Source organism: Agelaius phoeniceus, chromosome 11, assembly GCF_051311805.1.
Source record: "Agelaius phoeniceus isolate bAgePho1 chromosome 11, bAgePho1.hap1, whole genome shotgun sequence".
NCBI lineage: Eukaryota > Metazoa > Chordata > Aves > Passeriformes > Icteridae > Agelaius > Agelaius phoeniceus.
This window is the reverse complement of record NC_135275.1, coordinates 20,045,187-20,064,919: the sequence shown is the minus strand read 5'-3', so window position 1 is coordinate 20,064,919 and position 19,733 is coordinate 20,045,187. Positions and strand designations below refer to the sequence as shown.

Below are 19,733 nucleotides of genomic sequence, written 5' to 3'. Positions count from 1 at the left end.
TGCTCTGGGGATAAACTTAAACAAGTTTATTTCTGTTCTTCCTTTAACAACCTTGATAAAAACAAATAACTCCAAACCAGAATCTAGGGAAGACAGATTCTTTTAGATGCCCTTACACTGACTGCTGCTGTCTATGAAATTTTCTTGCCATTGCCATTTGGTCTGATTGTTCTGTGGGAGGAAATAGTAACAACTTCCCTGATTTCTGCCATTGTCCTGAAATAAAACAATAGAAAATGAGAAAAGAACAGAGTATACACATTACCAAAATATTAAATATTTTAGGATTTTTTTTTCCAAATATTTGATTGTACAATTTTTGCTCAAAATAATTGCATTCTTGGGAAGAACTCCAGAAACATTTTCCTCCTCATGATGCCCCAGTCGTCTCTAAATCCAGTCAGAAAAGAAGACAAGCCACAGAATGCATTAGCAGCAGCTAGAGAAGCCAAGAAAGCAGCTGAGACAATAAAAAATAGACAAACCTCACTCCTTTTCAAGCATTCTTACCACGTGGAAGCTTCTATTTACACAAGTGCACAACTCCTTCAACCATAAATACTCATCTATAAAAATATAAGGACTGCACAGAGCCTGTAGGACTCATCACTCACTCATTTATTGTTCTTCACACAGTCCTGCACCTTCAGATCTAATTCCGATTACAGAATCTGAGTTCCTGAGTTATTTCTGATTATCCCTCCCTGAGCTCCTGCAGGTAACATTTATTTTTCCTCTAACCACGCCAACCCCTGCTAAGCATCCTCCTGAATTCCACATTTGTGGGCACAGAAGCTCCTTGTAGGCTCTCCTGTAGCCCAGTTTGAAGCCTCAACTCTGAATTTTGTTGTGTTCTGAGAGTTTGCTCATTCCCACTCTGGCTGCCCCCGCTGTGTGTGCAGCTCTGTGTCTGTGCACAGAGCTCTGCTCCCAAATCCCTGCTCCCTGCTGACTCATCAGGGGTTTTTGGGTAAATCCATGCAGCCCTGAGGGCACTCCTTGTTGAGAAGGATGGCATGGAGAGCACTTTTCACCCAGCTGGGATGTTTGGCACAGAACAAGGACACAAGGCCAGGTTACCCCTTTGGTTCCTTCTGAGCTGTGTGAGTGCAAGAACACATAGACCCAGCCTAGCTAATCCCACTCAATCAGCAACCTAAAGTGGCAAATATGCCCAAGTCCTGGGGCCAAGACTCATTTTTCTAGTCCTCACCCTCAGCAGAATATTTGCCTGGTCAGCACTCTCTGAATAGGAAAAATGCTTTTCACTGCAGGTTTCTGCACAACACATGGGCTGTGCATGGCCATGCACCAAGCACCCTACAGTTTAAATTTTACCTCCATTTATCTTCATGAGATGATTAATAATAACTGATCTCTGGGGAATCTCACCACAGGACAGCTCCACCCCAGCTGAAGCTTTGAGGGCAGGCAAATTCCTGTTGGTGCTGAGCCACAGCTGGGCCATGGGACAGGAATTCCTGAGTGGCCTTGGATGGATGGCAGAGCTCTGAGCCTGCCCACACACCCTCAGCACGTGTGCCCTGGGGTTTTCTCCATCCTGCCACCCCCAGAAGTGACATTGACTTTTCCCTATGAAATCCTGTCTTTGGTGGCTTAAAGGCAGACCCCAGGGTCTGAATTACATAGAAGACATGCTGGAAATCCTGCCAGATTATTGCACCTATTCCTTCACACCTAAGAATTTCTCTCTCTTTCTTAGGATCATTGAAAACAACTTTAAAATGCAGATATAAACAGCCTCTCTATTATTTCCAGGACTACTTCACGTTTCAGTGCTTAGAAAATGACAAAATGTAAAAGCTTTTGGCTCTACAAAAAGATGTAGAGCCTGATGTCTGCCTGATAATATATTCTAGTTCTTAAACTGCATTTAACTTCAGACTTGACTCGCTTCATCATCTTCACTGCCCAGTGTTGCATTATTGAACATCTCCTCAAAAAAAAAAAAACCCCAAAAATTGTGGTTTTTATAGTATGACATGCTGCTGACTTAAGCTAAAAAAGCTCAACAGACAAAAACCCAGCCTCTCTCTAGGCCAGCCTGTGAGACAACTTATGATTTATTGGCCAAATACAAGGTTTTTGACATCAAGAAGCCTGAGAAGAGCTGGCTGCAGTAATGAGATTGCAGGCAGGGATCCTGCTCAGAGCTGTGTTGTGTCCTTGGTGGCAGGAAGGCAGATGAAAACCTGAAGTTCCTCACAACAGTCAGACAGAACCAGGGGAAAATGTCACTTCCCCGACATCAAAGAACCCATAAGCAGCACTTCCATTTTCAGTTCAGAGGGATCAAAGCAGACAGACAGCATTTTAATGTTTGTTTCCATTTTTAGAGCACATTTCTAATGCAGAGTTGTTGGGTTGGTGGGTTTTTTTGGTGCCAGACAAAGTAAGTTGGAGATATTTTCTCACAGTACAAGTTAATGTTCTCAATCTGTTTTTCTTTTCTGGGGTCTGTGTAGACAAATTCCACAGCAACATCTGATGATAAGATCAGACAGTAGTAGCAGAGACATTTTTAAATCATATTTACAATATGTCCCCTCTGGGCCCACCAAAGAGCACTCTTTCTCAGAACAATATATATTGGCAATTTCTTTTTTGCTCCATTTAGAGATAATTTTAGCTCTTCAGTGTCATGCAAATGCACAGGGCTTTACTCTGATAAAACTGCTATCAAGGCATTGGGAGCTCTGCCAGGAAAAGAGCAAACAAGGCTCCTAAGAGGAATTCAGCTGGAGAAAGGCTTCAGGATTTGCTCTATTGGGCACAAACCGGTGCATTTTTAAATGCATATTTAAAAGACAATTAATAGATTAAAAAAAAAAAAAAAAAAAAAAAGGCACCAAAATAATTTGTTTCTGAAGTCTAGATTTCCTTTAGACCTACCAAAATTTACATACATACATTTACATGTAAAATGAGGCTTTATTCAGCTCCTCTGCCTGGCAGCCTGGCAGGGAGTGAAATCCTGTAAGGAGGGAAAAAGGGGAGGAAAAAGGGGAGGAAAACGGGGAGGAAAAAGGGGAGGGGAGGAAAAAGGGGAGGGGAGGAAAAAGGGGAGGGGAGGAAAAAGGGGAGGGGAGGAAAAAGGGGAGGGGAGGAAAAAGGGGAGGAAAACGGAGAGGAAAGGAAGAAAAGAATTTGTGAGCTGGGCTCAAACTACTTCAGACTGAAAATGCAGCAAACTTCTTAAACCTTCCGTGAGCATCCTCTGAGCTGGGACATCCCCAGCTCTGCCCAGGACCCACCAGACACCAACCCCCCCACAAATCCCCAAACACGCCACAGCTTGTGGGGATCCTGTGGATGAAAGTGATGTAAATATGAGATTATTTTATCTGCTATTGTTATTGAAATTTTATGGCCCTGTCTGTATACAGTGACTTAAAACTTTGTAAGCTCTTTTATTGTTTGGCTTTCACTGCCTTTAAGCATCTTAGTAGATTAATAATCCCTTTTCTTTAGCTTCTTTTTCTATCTCTTTGCTTGACGACCTGGCATGCAATGAATCAAAAAAGGGATATTTATACCCATACTGTGAGAATGTTTACAATGTACAGAAAATTCTGTCTGTGGTTTGGTCTTTGTGTATTTTCAGAATAAATGACACTTTTCCAAACGTACTATATTACTGTTGAATCCACAGAGTCTGTATTTATGTAACTAAAATGCTTTTATTTAGACCTTTGCAACATGCCAAAATCAAAACTATTTTAATGAATGAATCAAAGTAGTGCAGCAAAGAAATCTGTAATGTATTACTGCTTCAAAATACAGATTTCTGTGAAAAGCCTCTCAGATACAAAGAATATGTTTGTTTTATGAAAAGCAATTTTGTTATTTTCATGCCCATTGTTTTAATAACAGAACTTTGATCTTGAAAATATTTTTGCATGAAACATGAATATGGTAATAGCCAAAGTTTCCATTTAGCTGCTGCTTCATGTTCCAAGAATATTGGGTTCCATTACATGTAGTATTTAATAATTTACATATGGGCTCCAGGCAACCTTCTTGACATAGACACTGTTTAAGTTTCCCAAATTTTTATTCAGGTATATGAATTCTCAAATTCAGGAATATCAATGGCATCACTGAGGGCCTGAGTTAGTTCTCCCCCTGCCAGGACCTGCTTTGAAGGACATCAAGGTTACAGGAGAATACTCCAATGAATCACAGAAATAGAAAACACTCCATGAGCTCCCCACACTTCATCTGCAGAGTTCCTTAACAGAGGAACTCAATATCTTGTATTAATTTCACTCCTCTATTAAGTTTTTGGAAACAAGGAAGCAGCTACTAAAACCCAATTTCCTTAATTCCCTTCAAAGGAACTTCCAGAAATTACAGCTAAAATCTGTGTTATTTTCATGCATTTTCCTCCTTGGTCTTAGTCACAAGTGTAGGATCACAGCAATGAATGAATGAAATGAATGAATGAGGCAAATTCTTCCCACCCACAAACATTGCTGAGGAAAAAAAAAAAAAAGAAGGATTTTTGTAAGTTTGTCTGGCACTTCCAGATGTTGAGCAGCCCTGCCTGCCCACATATGGATCAACTCGGGCACACACCTGCAAGGAGAGCAGTGCCCTGGGACTGCCAGGCCCTGATGGATGAGTGGGTAAATGGATCCTGATGGATTCATGGAGCAGTGCAAATCATCTCAGCAGCACTCTGTATATCACAGCTCCTACAGAAGCATCACTGCTGGCTGTGCTCACTCCTGAATCAACCACAGGAGGCTCTGGGGTTCTGCATCCCCTCGCAGGGTGTGAATTAGTCAGGCCAGGGAGGGGGTGGATCAGGCTTTGAGATGAGATCCATCATGGAGGAGTTAAAGATGTGCCACAGGCAGCACTGGGGGGATTCTGAGCCTCCTGGAGGCAACCAAACTCGCTTTAAAAGTTCTATAAGGACAACCACACCAGGACCAGAGAGCATCTGCCCAGAGGGACACTGATGTTGGGCAGAATGGTGCCCTGGGCTGATATTTATTCCTCATTAAGGAACAATTCTGATAAGATGAAGCCTTCCCCTCATCCCATATCGAGTTATGTGTGTGTTCCTCGAGCTTGCACACCTTCCCAGCATCCTTGGGGTGAATAAATAAATCTTACTGATGGTTACGTGCCTCTAATGACACCTCTTGAAAGGAACATAATAAATTCTTGTTAATCTTGATGGATGGGGGGAAGGAAGGCAGGCAGGAGATAGGCAGGAAAAGCAGGAGCATTAGATATTCCCATTAACATGCCAGCCTGCCCTTGAAAGCTGATTAACACCAACTCCCCAGAAAAAAATAACAGAGAATCTCCAGCATCAGACATGACCTTGCAGCCCTGGCAAGCGCAGGAGGCAGAGAGTCCTCTGGGAGGGTTCTTTAATCTCCAGTTACAATAGGAGCACTGCCAACATCTTAAAGAGATCCAAAATCAGGAGCCCACTCTCCCAGCCCCTGTCAGTGGAGAGGACCCACGCTGGGGTTTGGGATGTGTCTGAGAACGATATTTACTGCCCCAGTGCAGTCTGCCAGCAAGGATCAGAGATCCACACCCCAGGCAGGACCTGCCCCCATCCTTCCCCAGTTATCACAGGACATTTGGCACTCAGAGTGATGCTGGCTTAGGTGGCCAGAGCAAACCAGGTGGTTATCATCCAGTTCCAGATCCTGGAGAAGCCTGAATCATCTCCTTTGGGCTGCTAATTCCACATAAGCTTCATCACACTGGCAAAACCTGGAGAGTGTGTGTTGCCTCTGAATGGAAACAGTCTTCTGCAGAACACAGGGCATTTTCATTCGGTAAATATCTGGAATATTTCAGCTCCTTTTACATTTAAACTACCCCAGTCTGGGGCACACACTGCATGGTGCTGTCCCTGCCACATTCCTCCTCTTCCTCCTTGTCCAGAGAGCTGGGGCTCCTCTGCCTCTCCTCATGGAGAGGAGGAGAAAAACCCTCATGGGTTCCCCAAAGCCTGGAGCCAGCTGGGAGCAGGGATTTGGGGCAAAACCTCCCCAGAGCCTGCAGCCATCCCCAGGGATTTGGGGCACAGCCTGGAGCAGGATTTGGGGCACAGCCTGGAGCCATCCTCAGGAATTTGGGCACAGTCTGGAGCCATCCCCAGGGATTTGGGCACAGCCTGGAGCAGGGATTTGGGGTACAGTCTGGAGCCATCTCCAGGGATTTGGGGCACAGCCTGGAGCAGGGATTTGGGGCACAGCCTGGAGCAGGGATTTGGGGCACAGCCTGGAGCCATCCCCAGGGATTTGGGGCACAGCCTGGAGCAGGATTTGGGCACAGCCTGGAGCCATCCTCAGGAATTCGGGGCACAGCCTGGAGCCATCCCCAGGAATTTGGGGCACAGCCTGAAGCAGGGATTTTGGCACAGCCTGGAGCCATCCCCAGGGATTTGGGGCACAGCCTGGAGCAGGGATTTGGGGCACAGCCTGGAGCCATCCCCAGGGATTTGGGCACAGCCTGGAGCCATCCCCAGGGATTTGGGGCACAGCCTGGAGCCATCCCCAGGGATTTGGGGCACAGCCTGGAGCAGGGATTTGGGCACAGCCTGGAGCAGGGATTTGGGCACAGCCTGGAGCAGGGATTTGGGCACAGCCTGGAGCAGGGATTTGGGGCACAGCCTGGAGCAGGGATTTGGGGCACAGCCTGGAGCAGGGATTTGGGGCACAGCCTGGAGCAGGGATTGGGGCACAGCCTGGAGCAGGGATTGGGGCACAGCCTGGAGCAGGATTTGGGGCACAGCCTGGAGCAGGGATTTGGGGCACAGCCTGGAGCAGGATTTGGGGCACACTCTCCCTGCCCAGGTAGGAGCAGCCCTGGAGCTGTGTCCTGGCTGTGCTGTGCTCCCTGTTCCAGGAGGAAAACCATCTGGATCCCACAGTTCACAACTGGGGCAGGCATTCCAGGGCAGCCAGGCTCCCACTGACTTTCACTTTGTTTTCTTTCAAACAGGCCCAGTTGCTGTCAGCTTCCCCACGACTCTCTCCTGCTGTAATTTACAGTCCCATGCAAACTGCACTAACATTTTCCACTGGAAGCAGCCAAGGGCTGGCTTTTTCCCCTGCAGCATTTGGGGAAAACTGATTCTGAAAACAGTCCTGCAAAGAGGTTTGGATGATTTCTGGTCTGACCATTTTATATTTTCTAATTTAAAGTAAAAACCACACTGCCTTCGGTTTTCAAGCTTTATTTGGGCTGAAACTATTGCTACCAAGCAACAAAGAAGGGTAAAATGGGAAGCTTTCAGAAATTACTTTTATATTGTTCAGATCTCAGTTAAACTTCTGGCATTAGACATAGCTCAAGAGGAAATCAGCAGAACACAAATAATGTAATATAGATAACATATAGAACATATTTAATATACTGATGAGGACACAAACCATCCTGACTAAAGAGTTGAGCACACATCTGTGTCCACATATATTTAATTTTCTGCTGTGAGGAAAGTGCACTCAGAATTTAGTAAGTTACTTCTGCAGATCAATTCCATTCAGCATCTTACTATTTTTAAAAGTAATGTCCCTAAATGTCCCTGTAATTCCAGCTTTTCCCTAACATCATCGGCTTGGGAAATGCTGGCAGCTTTCTGTGACTGGAGTGGTCACAGCAGTATGGCAGATATTTGTCTCAGATTAAAAAAAGAAAACAAAACCACAAGAGCATTTTCATGGAGGTTTACATTAGACTTTAACCATCAGAGTGAACTTGTGCTATTCCAGACACCTTCAGAGTAACTATGAGTCCAAAAAAGTTTCAAATTTCTGAAAAATGCTTGAAAGCATTAAAAAAAGGAGAGAGATTTTTAAGCATCAGAGAGGGAATTTTTAAAAAACGACTGGAAAAAAATCAAATTGATGTTTTATGCTGCCTCTAACCATCACTAAACACCAGCTCTGGAGCTCGTCACCAGACTCAGCTGAGAGGCACCACATTTGAAAGATCAGGCTCATGTCCAACCACAATTTTGTCTTTCTTTTAAGTAGATTAAGTAACTTGCATGATATTTTTAAGATAAATCCCTGGATCCTCCCTCCACCCAAATGAAAACTATTCTGATTAAGCTTTGGAGAATGACACAACAAATCAGATTTAAGTGTTATGAAAACGTGGCAAGTAGGACTCCAGGGGTTCCTTTAAAATTCCTCAATGAATAAGACAGGGAACGTGAGGTTTTGCAATTCCCAAGTGAAGGTTTATGAGTTCAAATTGCAATGTTTCCAAGAGGAGAGGGGAGGCAAGGCCTGCAAGATGGAATAATGTTTAGTAGATTGAATGATACAGTGAAAAAAAAAAATACTCAGATTTGGAACAGATAATTCATTTTCATGTCACTGAAGAGCCCTAAAGTATCCCACAAGATCTTTTAAAAATTGGCCTGAGTGCCAGAAAACTTTGTGTTCTTTTCAACGAAATCAATTGATCTAATAATAGATGGAAAACTGCTCTGCCTTAAAAGATTTTCCACTCCAAACAAATGGCTTATTTGGACAATGATACAACATCCAGCCTGATTACAAGTAACTCCCCCACTGCAAAGAGCTCAGCAAGGAGCACGTGTGTATTTACACAAGTCCTGCACGAGCACTGATAACCAGATACAACCACAGATAACCACAGCCCACGTGGTTTCTGCCTCCTGCTTTCCAGGAGGAGAAAATATCAACCAAAACACCCCAGCTAAGGGCAGCCCCCATCCAACTGCTGCTATTGTTCCCTGGCAACTGTGCTTTTTTCCATTAAAAAAAAAAATAAGTCATAGGGTTTTTGTTGGGTTTTTTTTCCCCCCTTAGGGCAAGTCTAGCCAGTTAATTATTAAGTAACTAAATTGTTTAACTAGTTAGGGGAAGGCTGAGCCATCCCCAGCTGTCCTTTGGTTCCCAGTGAGCAGATGCAGCCCCAGCTCCTCCCAGAAGGGATGGCACAGGAGGGGATGCCCAGCCCTGCTCCTGACTGGGGGGGACAGCAGGGTCTGAGGTGTATTCCAGCTGGATGATTTCTGGTCTTTTTATTTTTATATTTTAATTTCATATTTTCTGATTTAAAGTAAAAACCACACTTCTGTGTCTCGGGAGTTCGCAGTTTATTGCGGCCCCGGACACGTGAGCAGTCTCTGTTTCAGCCCGCACGCTCGAAGAATGAGTCGGAGTTCTTCAGTTTTTGGTCTCAGAGTTGTTTCTTGTATCTTATCTATAAAATTTTTTCTCCTGTCCAGCTGAGGTCTGCTCAGCAGGACAGTCAGAGGCACTCTGCCTGCCCCTGGGGTGGTGTTGTCTCTTTATACCACAAACTACACGTACAATATTTACAATTACTTTCCAACACCTATCACCTGTGTTAGACAGTGAGCTGCTACTCTAAACCAACCCAAAAGTGCCAACATCACAGCAGAAGATGGAGATAGAGAAGAAGAAAGGCTGGACACACCCAGTTCCCTCCATCTTGTCCCCAAAACCCCTATTCTAAAAACCCCAAAATCTACATTTTCACCCTGTGATAATTTTATTATTACACTGCTTAAACTTCTGCAGCATTCAGGTCTTCACACAAAGCTGGTAACTTGCTCCATGGGTCATAATCAAACCCACAGGTGTTCTGGGCTCTGTGCCAGGGTCTCTGAGCCCCTGGCAGGGGTCCTGGCAACTCTGGACACCCAGAGGGATGCACTGAGTTCCGACACTTTTGGTTTTCAAGGTTTATTTGGGCTCTAACTATTGCTACCAAGCAACAAAGAAGGGTAAAATGGGAAGCTTTTAGCAATTGCTTTTATATTTTTAAGATCTCAGTTAAGCTTCTGGTATTAGAATCCCAGGGATTCTGCCTGGCAGCTGCAGGGACCCCTGGAGGGTCCTGGCAGGGAAACCTTTCAGGTTTGCTGCTGCAGGCAAGGCCAGCAGAGCTGTCTGGGGCTGGAGGTGCTGCACACCCAGAGTTCTGCCCCATGGACTGTGCTGGGATTCCTGCTGAGGTTGGGACAGGAGCTATTCTGGGCAAGGAAGACCTGGCTGTTTACACAAGGATGCCAAAGAGCTCCCTAAGGAAGGGCCTAAATGTAAACTGCTCTCTGTGAAATGTGAAAACTAACTGTGAACTCACACAGCTGCACCTCCCTGGGCAGCCCAGAACGCTCTGTCTTCTTATTTAGGCATCCCAGGGTCATCTGCAGCCTGGATCTCTCTCTCAGCAAGGACTAAATCAAAAGTCAAACACTCAAACACCCAACTAAACTGGACTAAATCACCCTGGAGCAGAAATGCCCAGACTGCTGCAGAAAGGATCCTGCTTCCTACAGCCCAGGGACATTCAGAGGCTCTCAGCAGCACAAAAGGTGCTTCTGGCCTTGGCTTGGGCTCAGCAGGACAAAGATGAGCTTTGATGGGTCCCTTCAGCTCAGCACAGAGCAAAGTGCTGCTCATGCAAGAGCTCCTGAGCCCAGACAGGCCTGCTGGCCCTGAACCCCAGAGCTGGTTTATATAAACCCTGATGGTTCCTTCCCTCACTGCTGGATCCACAGACTGGTTTATTCTCCCTAGGAGTAAGGAGATAGCAAAAAGAACAAGCTGCACTCTCTGCTGCCAGTCAAAATGCATAGTGGCCTGACCCATCATGGAGATTTACAGAATATTATTCAGATTCCCAGACAATAAATCTTAGAAGTGATGCCTGGCATATTGTTCCAGTCCAATAGCATCTCTCAAACATTTATACAGTGGTGTGTTTATACAGCCAGTTTTATTTGGAGCAGTGGTCTCTCTAGATTGATTTAAGGGGCTCAGAAAGCCTTGGAGCATGTCTTGCTTTGGTTCCTCTCTAATTAATCAGTATTGAGAACAAATAAGCAAATCACCAGGAAAAAGAAATTGCCAACAGTCATTTTTCAAGTCAACAGAAATTCTCCTTCATACAGATTTTGCAGGAGTCTGCAGACAGCACTTACAGCCAGGGATTGCACCCCAGCTCCCACTTGGTGTAAGCACTGAATTACAGCTAAAACAGGGGGAATTTTTCAGTCCCTACTCATCAACTGTTCTCCTTTCTTGTACTGTTTGCAAAGCTTTTTGGCTTTTGAGGAAAAACATTTTTATGCAGTATTGCATTACAAGCACATACTTCTTACAGTATGAACTTTTCTGGTAACATCTGCACAGATATTCTTAGTAACACAGGTTTTAGTGAATATCTGGTTCTTGAAACTGGCTGTTCCTGGGGGATGGCTGCAGACCATACCCAGGAAAGTGCTGCCTTCACTACAATTTCTGCCTTTAACATCTTCTGGGTCAACATTTTCTCAAGGAAATCAGGAATAAATTGATAAATGGCTGAAGTGAAAAACCAGACAAGCAATTTGGGGCTTCACCAATGTATTCTACTGAACAGCAAATTTGTTGCATTAAGGCCATATTGAGATCAAGCTGGAACATTTTCAAGACATCCATTAGCTCTGTAGAAATGGCACAAGCTGATTGATATCAATTATAATCATAGAGAAATGGATTTGAATACTTTGAAATATGCATAAAAATGCTTTTCCTCAAAAGACAGCAAGCTTTGCAAACTGGAACATGGGTTTCACCTGTCCTGCTGAAGTTTATGCATTACTGAGATTTTATCAGTCTAATTAGAGGCTTGATTCTGCATAATGATTATTGTGCTTCCCAAAGCCACATGTTTTACCTGAACAGGTTCAGAACTACAATTCAGGTTTTGACCTGTAATGAACCAATTACCATTGAACAAACAACACAAAATTGGCACTCCTTTGGTCTTTTCAGCCTTTCTTTGGGTCATGTTGGTTTAGACACAATTTGCAGGGAAGAAAAGAGAAAAGAGCTGTTGGTAAAATGAATGCAAAGTGTTTCATGAGGTGCATAGGACTTGTATGACTTCTATTTACATCCATAAAACCTAAATTCCTCCTGCTGCAGACAGCTGGCATAGCCACCTCCTCTTTAGGTATATTGAAAAATACCTCAGGTAATCTGCTTAAATATTATAAAGACTATTAAGAGCCTGATCCAATGCCAGTAGGAAACCAAAGTGTCACATGCTATGTGTTTGGAGTAGTCTGAATTGTAACACTAAAATACCTTATTTCCTTTGGAGAAAGCCACAGACAACCCCAAAAGAGCAGAAGAAACCAAACCCTCAGGCAGCAATTTTTGGTGAGGAGGAACACTGAACATTTATTTTCATCTGAAAAATCAGATCAGTCACTTTATTCACACATGGAAACACAACCTCCCCACTATGTTTAATGTCACAAAAATGCTAACTGCTCACGGGGGAAATATCAGATCAATGCTCAAAAACAGCTGGGAAGGACCAGGGGAAACATTGCACAAGCTCTGCAAGCACTTTGTGGAATATTTAGTTGGCACTTTTCTGGAGCATTTGTGAGTATTTTCTGATATTTCTGAAGGCATGCTGGGAAAATGCTATGGGAAAATAGCAGTCAAGTAGGAGAGCCATATGAAAAAAATCAACAACAAACAATAATGAAAGAAGCTGATTTATCCCCCAGATAAATCAATGCTAGGGCAGAAGTACACTGTGTGCAGCAGCATTTCTTGCTAGGGAAGCACCAGGCTAAGTTGTGTTGTTTCTATATTCAATTCTCTTCATTGCTACTCCCACCAAGATGAGAGACACACCAAAGTCTCCACACATTTCAAGAAATCTGACAGTCTCACACCTTCCTCCTTCTTGGCTTATCATTAATTGTACCCAGCTTTTGTGAATTTTCAAGAAGGCAGGCACTGTTTTAACAGAAACAGCCTGCTCTGGGTAGTGCAGAACTGAGTGTCACTTCAGCAATTTATATTCACACAAGCTGTAGTTGCTTCCTTAAACATATTTCTTCTTCACCATTACTTTAAGGATTACACCCCTGTCCCTTTGTCCTGCCCCCTGTGGAACACTTTCCAACCAAAGAGAAGCAGCTTTCCCAACTCAGCACCTGCCTCCACCTCTCTCTTCTGTTCCATTTCAAAGCTTTCTCTGTAGTTTCCTGGCTTTGGAAGTTATGTACACCACACCTCAGCCTGTTCTGCTCTACTTTTTTTGTTTTCCAGGTCACTTTGCTGTGCAGAAACCTCAGTGCCTGGGAGCACACAGAGCCCCTGCCCTTGTGACAGGCTCACCTCCCAAGGGCCAGAACAACTGCAAAATGCCACCAGCAGCGTGCAGACACAGATTGAGCATTAACATTCACCAGCCCAGGCCCCAGAAGGGTGGATATTCCAGGAAGGAGCCAACCCCTTGAGCAATAGAACAGGCCTGCCAAGGACAGCCAAGTAAAACCAGATGCGGTGGCTTGGAAAGGCACAGAGTGGGAGCTGCACTGGTTGGCAGCGTGGGATGAGCAGAAAGGGAGGAGACAGGGAAAGGAGAGCAGAAATGAAAGGAGGAACAAAAGAAGAGCAGCTGGGAGAGCTGAGATGGGCAGCGTGCTTGGCAAACCATGAAATTATGATCACAGTATTTTACTGTGTATAAAAACCACCTATGACCTTACATTACTAATTGCACTTCCATCATTACCATTTGCAGTTCCACCATTACCATTTGCAGTTCCACCACTACCTGTTGCAGTTTTGCCCTTGCTTTTGCCACTGCCCTCCTTTCTCAATCTCTTTGTCTTCAATAAACTCCTGGCACTTGCTGAGATGGGCAGCGTGTCTGGCGAAACATGAAATTATGATCACAGTATTTTACTGTGTATCAAAAAACACATATGATCTTACCATTACCACTTGCAGTTCCACCATTACCATTTGCAGTTCCACCACTACCACTTGCATTTTTATCACTTCTATTTGCAGTTTTGCCCTTGCTTTTGCCACTGCCCTCCCTTCTCAATCTCTTTGTCTTCAACAAGCTCCTGGCACTTGCACGTGTGCAAACTTCACACAGCAGAGGTCAATGCAGTGCTTTTATAAAATAACTGAGGCTAATGCTAAGGGAATGGCAAATGTACAACAAAAACAAATCCCAGCAACTTGAAAGAGCTTTGCATGCCTCCTGCCATAATTCCCAACACCAGCTCAGTACACTAACCTTTGCCTTTAGAATAGCTGTAGTCAGATAAATCATTTAACTCTGCCATCAAGGTTGTTACCTTTGGCTTTTTCCATTACTTTCTATCTTGTTATTCAATGACTTAAATCACTCACTAGAGCCTACTTCATCAAGCTTCAATAATCTATAAAACAACTATTTTTGCCATGGTTTTTTGATGATTTTTCACCAGTCAGCCCAGTTTTCTTTACAAACATTACTGAATTTCTCTTTACATTAAGGGGGTAAAAAAGCCCACTATGGATTAAAAAAAAAAAAAAAGAGTTGGAAGGCATGAAGTCATTGCAGAATAAAAAAAAAAAAAAAATTTATGTAATACCTGCCTTCAGAACTAAATAATTCAGTCTTCAGAGATGGGTTAAAGGGACAGGCTTTGGAGTTTGAGCTCCTGGGGGCTGCAGCAGGAGCCAGTACAGAGCACAGCAAGCAGGGCCTTGCACTGACACAGCTGGGGAGGCACAGGCAGCCCCCCCTCCCCTGAGGATGGAGCAGCAGACTGGGCAGGAAAGGCTCTTCCCAGCCCCAAAATGCAGCTGTTTAAATAGAAGATGTCAGTGAGGTCCCTGCAGCAGTTTGGGGTGTGCTGGAGGATGCTGGGGACAGCCTCAGCTGGCCCCCAGAGCTCCATGGCACAAAGTCCCTTTACAAGAGAAAAGGAGAAGAAAGGAGCTGGAAGCTGCCTAGATCAAGACATCTGAAACACACACACACACAAAAAAAAAAGGCTAAAAGTGAAATAGTTATGAGAGCTACAGGAAATGTTTTTCATTAGAGGGAGAGAGGTCTGGAGAGGAATATTTAGGGATGTGCAGCAGTGCCCTGTGCAGTAGGGCTGCTCACAGCACAAACATGGATTGAAAAGCTCCTAACCCTCCACATCATCACACAAACAATAAATAAATAAACCAGCCCTCGAGGGGAGGCCTTGGGGGTCTCTGAACTCACTCAGCCACCACCTGAAAGAAATTTCATTTAACTGAAGGATGGAAAAATCTCACTGTAGCCTCTGTGAATGCTGGCTAATGGAAAATGAATGAGGAGTAGGTGTGGGAGCAATCTCCTCATTGTGCTAAAGCCACACACAGACACCCAGCCCTGTTATCCTGCAAACAATCCCCAAAAGAGCCCAAAGCAGCAGGAGCTGCTCCCAAACATCAACAGCCTGCCCTGGTCCCTGCTCTCATCTTCTCCTGGTGTTCAGCAGGGTTTCCTGCACTTGGGGAGGCAATCTCCATCCCCATTTAATGGCCAAACTTTCAGCCCCTTGTGAAAAACACGAGCTGCAGTGACAGAGAAGTCACACCCAAGCAATTGCTGCTCAGGCCACCTTCAAGGTTTTATTCCCATTCCAATGAAAATTTTCACAGGGAGAAATAAAGCTAGAGCAGTTCTGATTCATTCTAGACCCAGCCACATCCACACAGTTTTTAGAAAAAAAAAAATATTCCTTTCCCAACACTTTTCCACTTAAAATATAGCATTAACTCTATTATTATCATTACTTTGTTAATTTCTGGATGATATTTTCCTTGCATTTTTATGTGGCATTCTGATTAACAAATTAATTTCTGCTTCAAAACTGCTTATTTAGTAAAAAAAAAAAAAATAAAAAAAACCAAACCAAAACAAAACAAACAAAAAAAAAAAAAAAACCCAAAAACTCAAGAGCTATTTTAATAAAACTTTAAGGAAAAAAAAATGTACAGAAAATTTACATTTTGCACTTAGAAATTCTAAAAAGAACCCACGAAGAATATTTCCTCATAATGATCTGTTTCTAATTCATTACAGTGACAATAAACTTGACATTTCAGGGAGTTCTCAGAAAATTCAGCTTTTATTTTTTCAGTCAGATCTAGTATTTATATTATAAACTGATTTGCCAAGAGTTTCACATTCTGTCACTGACAAATGGAGCACAGCCTGCCAATATAGAAAGATACAACTTTTCTTCCTTTTGGAACTTTTGTCAAAGTGCAGAAGAGATCTTAGAAACACCAAGCAGGCTTTTAAAGTAAATGTATAAAATGTTAATGAGATTGCAGGGCATACTTAATATTGCAAAACCACAAAGGGGGAAAATGAATAAGAAAATAAAAAAGAAGAAGAAAGGAGCTGGAAGCTGCCTAGATCAAGACATCTGAAACACACACACACACACAAAAAAAAAGGGCTAAAAAAGTGAAATAGTTATGAGAGCTACAGAAAATGTTTTTCATTGGAGGGAGAGGGGTCTAGAGATGGATATTTAGGGATGTGCAGCAGTGCCCTGTGCAGTAGGAATGTCCTCAGTGCTGGGCTGTTGACAGCACAAACAGGGATTTATAAAAGCTCCTGACCCTCCACATCATCACACAAATAATAAACAAATAAACCAATAAATAAAGAAAGAAACCTTGAGGGGAGGCCTTGGGGGTCTCTGAAGCCACTCAGCCACCATCCTACAGAAATTCAGAGCTTCCTGAGCACTCTGCTCATGCAAAGAGGACCTTTAGGAATGGTCAGGGGTTTTGTTAAAGAGAAAAAAAACACAAAACATGCTGATGTTAAAAAATAAATTTTAAAAAAGTACCTTTTTTCTGTGAGCAGCCACGCTGAGGATGTTCAATAGCTGGGATGCCCCTTCCTTCCTGCTCTGAGTGTCTGGGGCTCCAAAGACACACAGCTCCCACCGGGCTGAAATCAGGGTAATTATTGCTGCATATTAATGAGGAAAACAAAGGCCTGACCTGGTGTAACCTCACAGCTTCACAGAGCCCTGTTCCACCTCTCAACCCACGGCTCCAGTTTATCCCAGCCCCCTTAACTGCCAGAAATGAAGGAACAGCTCTGAAATCAGTGCTCACCAAGTGCTGGAACTTCCTTTTGTCCAGACTTTTGTTTTAAAGCAATATAAACTGCACAGAAGGTCCAAGAACAGAAAGGCTGCCTTAAGCCACCACCATTTTCCAAAACAACTGGACTATCAGAAAAACCAAAAAAAAAAAAAAAAAAAGCAGCCAAAAGCTCCATTAGGATCAAATTAGAGGTGCTTGAGCCCAGAATCCTTCCTAAGAGCCATCAGCTGGGGATCCTCATCTTGCACAGGTAATGGCAGGGGCTGCTTGCAGGGATTCTCTCCCAGCTCCTGGCAAGCAGTGATGATTTAGAAACCTCTGGAGACAGAGGTCAGCACCAAGAGCTGGATTTATTGGCCCAAAATGCTCCATGGCCTACCTGAACCCACAGGTAGCTCTGGGCTCTGCATCACCCTGCTGTAACACTCATCAGGAAAAAACAGCACCCCCCAACCTTTTATTCTTCTCTATCTTTGGGCTCACCTGACCCAAAAATTCAGAATTTGTACTGAACAGCCAGGGCTTTCCATAAGGGTTCTGGTTTTGAAGTGACATGATTTAAAAAAGGATTTTTTCCTTCCTTTATACAAATGTAAACAGAGCTGTAAATACATAAGCAGGATGACTGCTCACCTAAGGAATGGTGGATGATCCCAAAAGCCTGCTTGTCAAATACACCTCGTGCAAGTATTAAGGGTTGTTTATTTTGGAAATGGAACAAAAGCATCCTGAGATAAAACAGTGTTGCTGATGTGGAAAAACCAGAACATTCCACATCATTCACAGCCATCCTGCCACTATGAAAAGTGAATCAGTTTCCATCCCCTGCTCTTGAAAACAGGAATATATTTATTTTATTTTTTTCATGTTTCAACAGAGGATGGTTGGACTTAAAAAGACTTGAGGGGATGCTTATGTGTGAGCAGACAGGGATAAATGGAGCTTCACCTCTTTTTCATGGGGCCAGACTGTCAGTTAAGGGCAATCAGATTTGTCAGCTCAATGCAATCCCAAGCACACCTACTGGTGTGGAGCAAGGGCCAGCTCTGCAGCACCCACACTCCTGGAAAAGGGGAAAATGGGAGGGGATGCTCAGCAATTTGTGTTCACTCAGCACTCCCCACCATGGCTGAACTCATCCTCCAAACCCCTGCAGAATGTGCCTCTAAATTACAACTTGTGTTTTATGTCCCATCCATCAGCCACAGCCTGGATTTAAACATTATCATTACTCACAACGTGCAAGATGTGTTAAAGGGGAGGAGGCCTCTCTAAAATGATGTCAGTTCTCCTGCTCTAAATTGTTTAAATAAGGGAGGAGAAGACAAGAAATTATATAGTGCAAAATGTGGTGTCTACATCAGAATTTGATACCCACTGCATGGGTTTGTAGTGCTGGGGAAAGCCAAGGATGCAGCATTTGTGGCACCAAAGCCTTTCTGGGATGTGGCCTCCAGCGAAATTTGAAATTCCTGTGTAGTTTCCAGCAGTGGTCAGGTCTGGGCCTCAGGCTTGCTCTCAAATCCCAGACTTGCTCAGAGTCTGCTCACCAAAACTGGCCCCAGTATCCAGAGAAGAAGAGCTCAGGAAAAGCAGAATTCAATTTCTACCACTTCAGATAAAGACTGCTGAATTACAACTAGCACTTCTATTACATTAAGCCCAGTCTTCAAACATGGCTAACTCTCCCATACCACAAAGTGGACTGTTGATAATAAAATGTACAATAAATAACTTTAGGGCTCAGATATTGTAGTGGTGAATAATGTAACTATTCAGGCAAAGAGCAGCAAAAGTCAGCATGGCTGGCTGATCAAATTTCCTAAAAAGCCCCAGAAAGAAGAGCATTATTTTATATTTTTCTCTATCCATATTAATATAGGAATGTGTACTTAGAGCCAAAATTCTTGTGGCTCTTTCCTCTCAACTATTCCTAAATAAAATAGAAACCCTTCTATTTCATTAGCTGTGTGCAGAGAAGAGGAGAGGGAAGCCAGTTACCAAACAGGCTCAGAGGCTGCCAGTCCTTCAAGTTTGTCTGAAGACATTTCTGAAGTGGCTCTTGAGCAGCTACACAAAAGCACGTCTGGAATGTCAGGAAAGGATGCTCAAGCTCTGTCTTTCACTTCTTGCTTGGATGTTTTTTCTGAAACAGAGGGGCTTGGTGAGGATTTTTCACGCAGCTCGGTCTGTTGAGATCCCATTTATCTCTAAGAACCCATTTTTATTTCATACCCACCTTCTACTTGCACATGTAAAACTCTGAAATGTCACTCAGCTGCCAAGCCAGAGCCTGACCTTTCACAAAATACTGCCTATAAATGTCATATAAACCATTATCATTATCAACCATCTCTGCTGGGCTTGATGGCTGCACCACCACACAATGACATTTTATCTGGCCCATGCTCCCCAGCTCTTCTGTGCACCTTCTATTAATGCAAACTTATATTTCTGCCAGCAGTAAAAATAAAGGATTGAGGCAACTTCACATGAAATTTAATGATAGGAGCTACACAGATAGATAAAGAAACCCATGTAAGACAAACATAGTACAAGAAAGGTCGTAAAATGTCAAAGAAGACAGAATCTTTCAACTTTATAACTCTCTACAGTGCTTGGCAATGAACAGAATGTTGAGAAGATCTTAGCATTTTAGGTACATTTTAAGATACTGTACCTATTCTAGGTAGATTAAATATATTTGAAATATGCCCAGGACCACTGGGAGAGGTCCAGCTCATAAATTAAGTGCACAAGGAAACCAGGTTA

General features: G+C 43.5%; 1 protein-coding gene across 1 annotated transcript in view; it reads right to left on the bottom strand.

Moving 5' to 3' along the window:
* Positions 1-16,790, bottom strand: part of LOC143695006 (uncharacterized) — a 165,016-nt gene extending 148,226 nt beyond the window's left edge. The window contains exon 1 of the mRNA XM_077184600.1: positions 16,697-16,790. The gene's annotated coding sequence lies outside the window, so the exon portion shown is untranslated. The remainder of the gene's footprint in view (positions 1-16,696) is intronic.
* Positions 16,791-19,733: the final 2,943 nt, after the last annotated feature.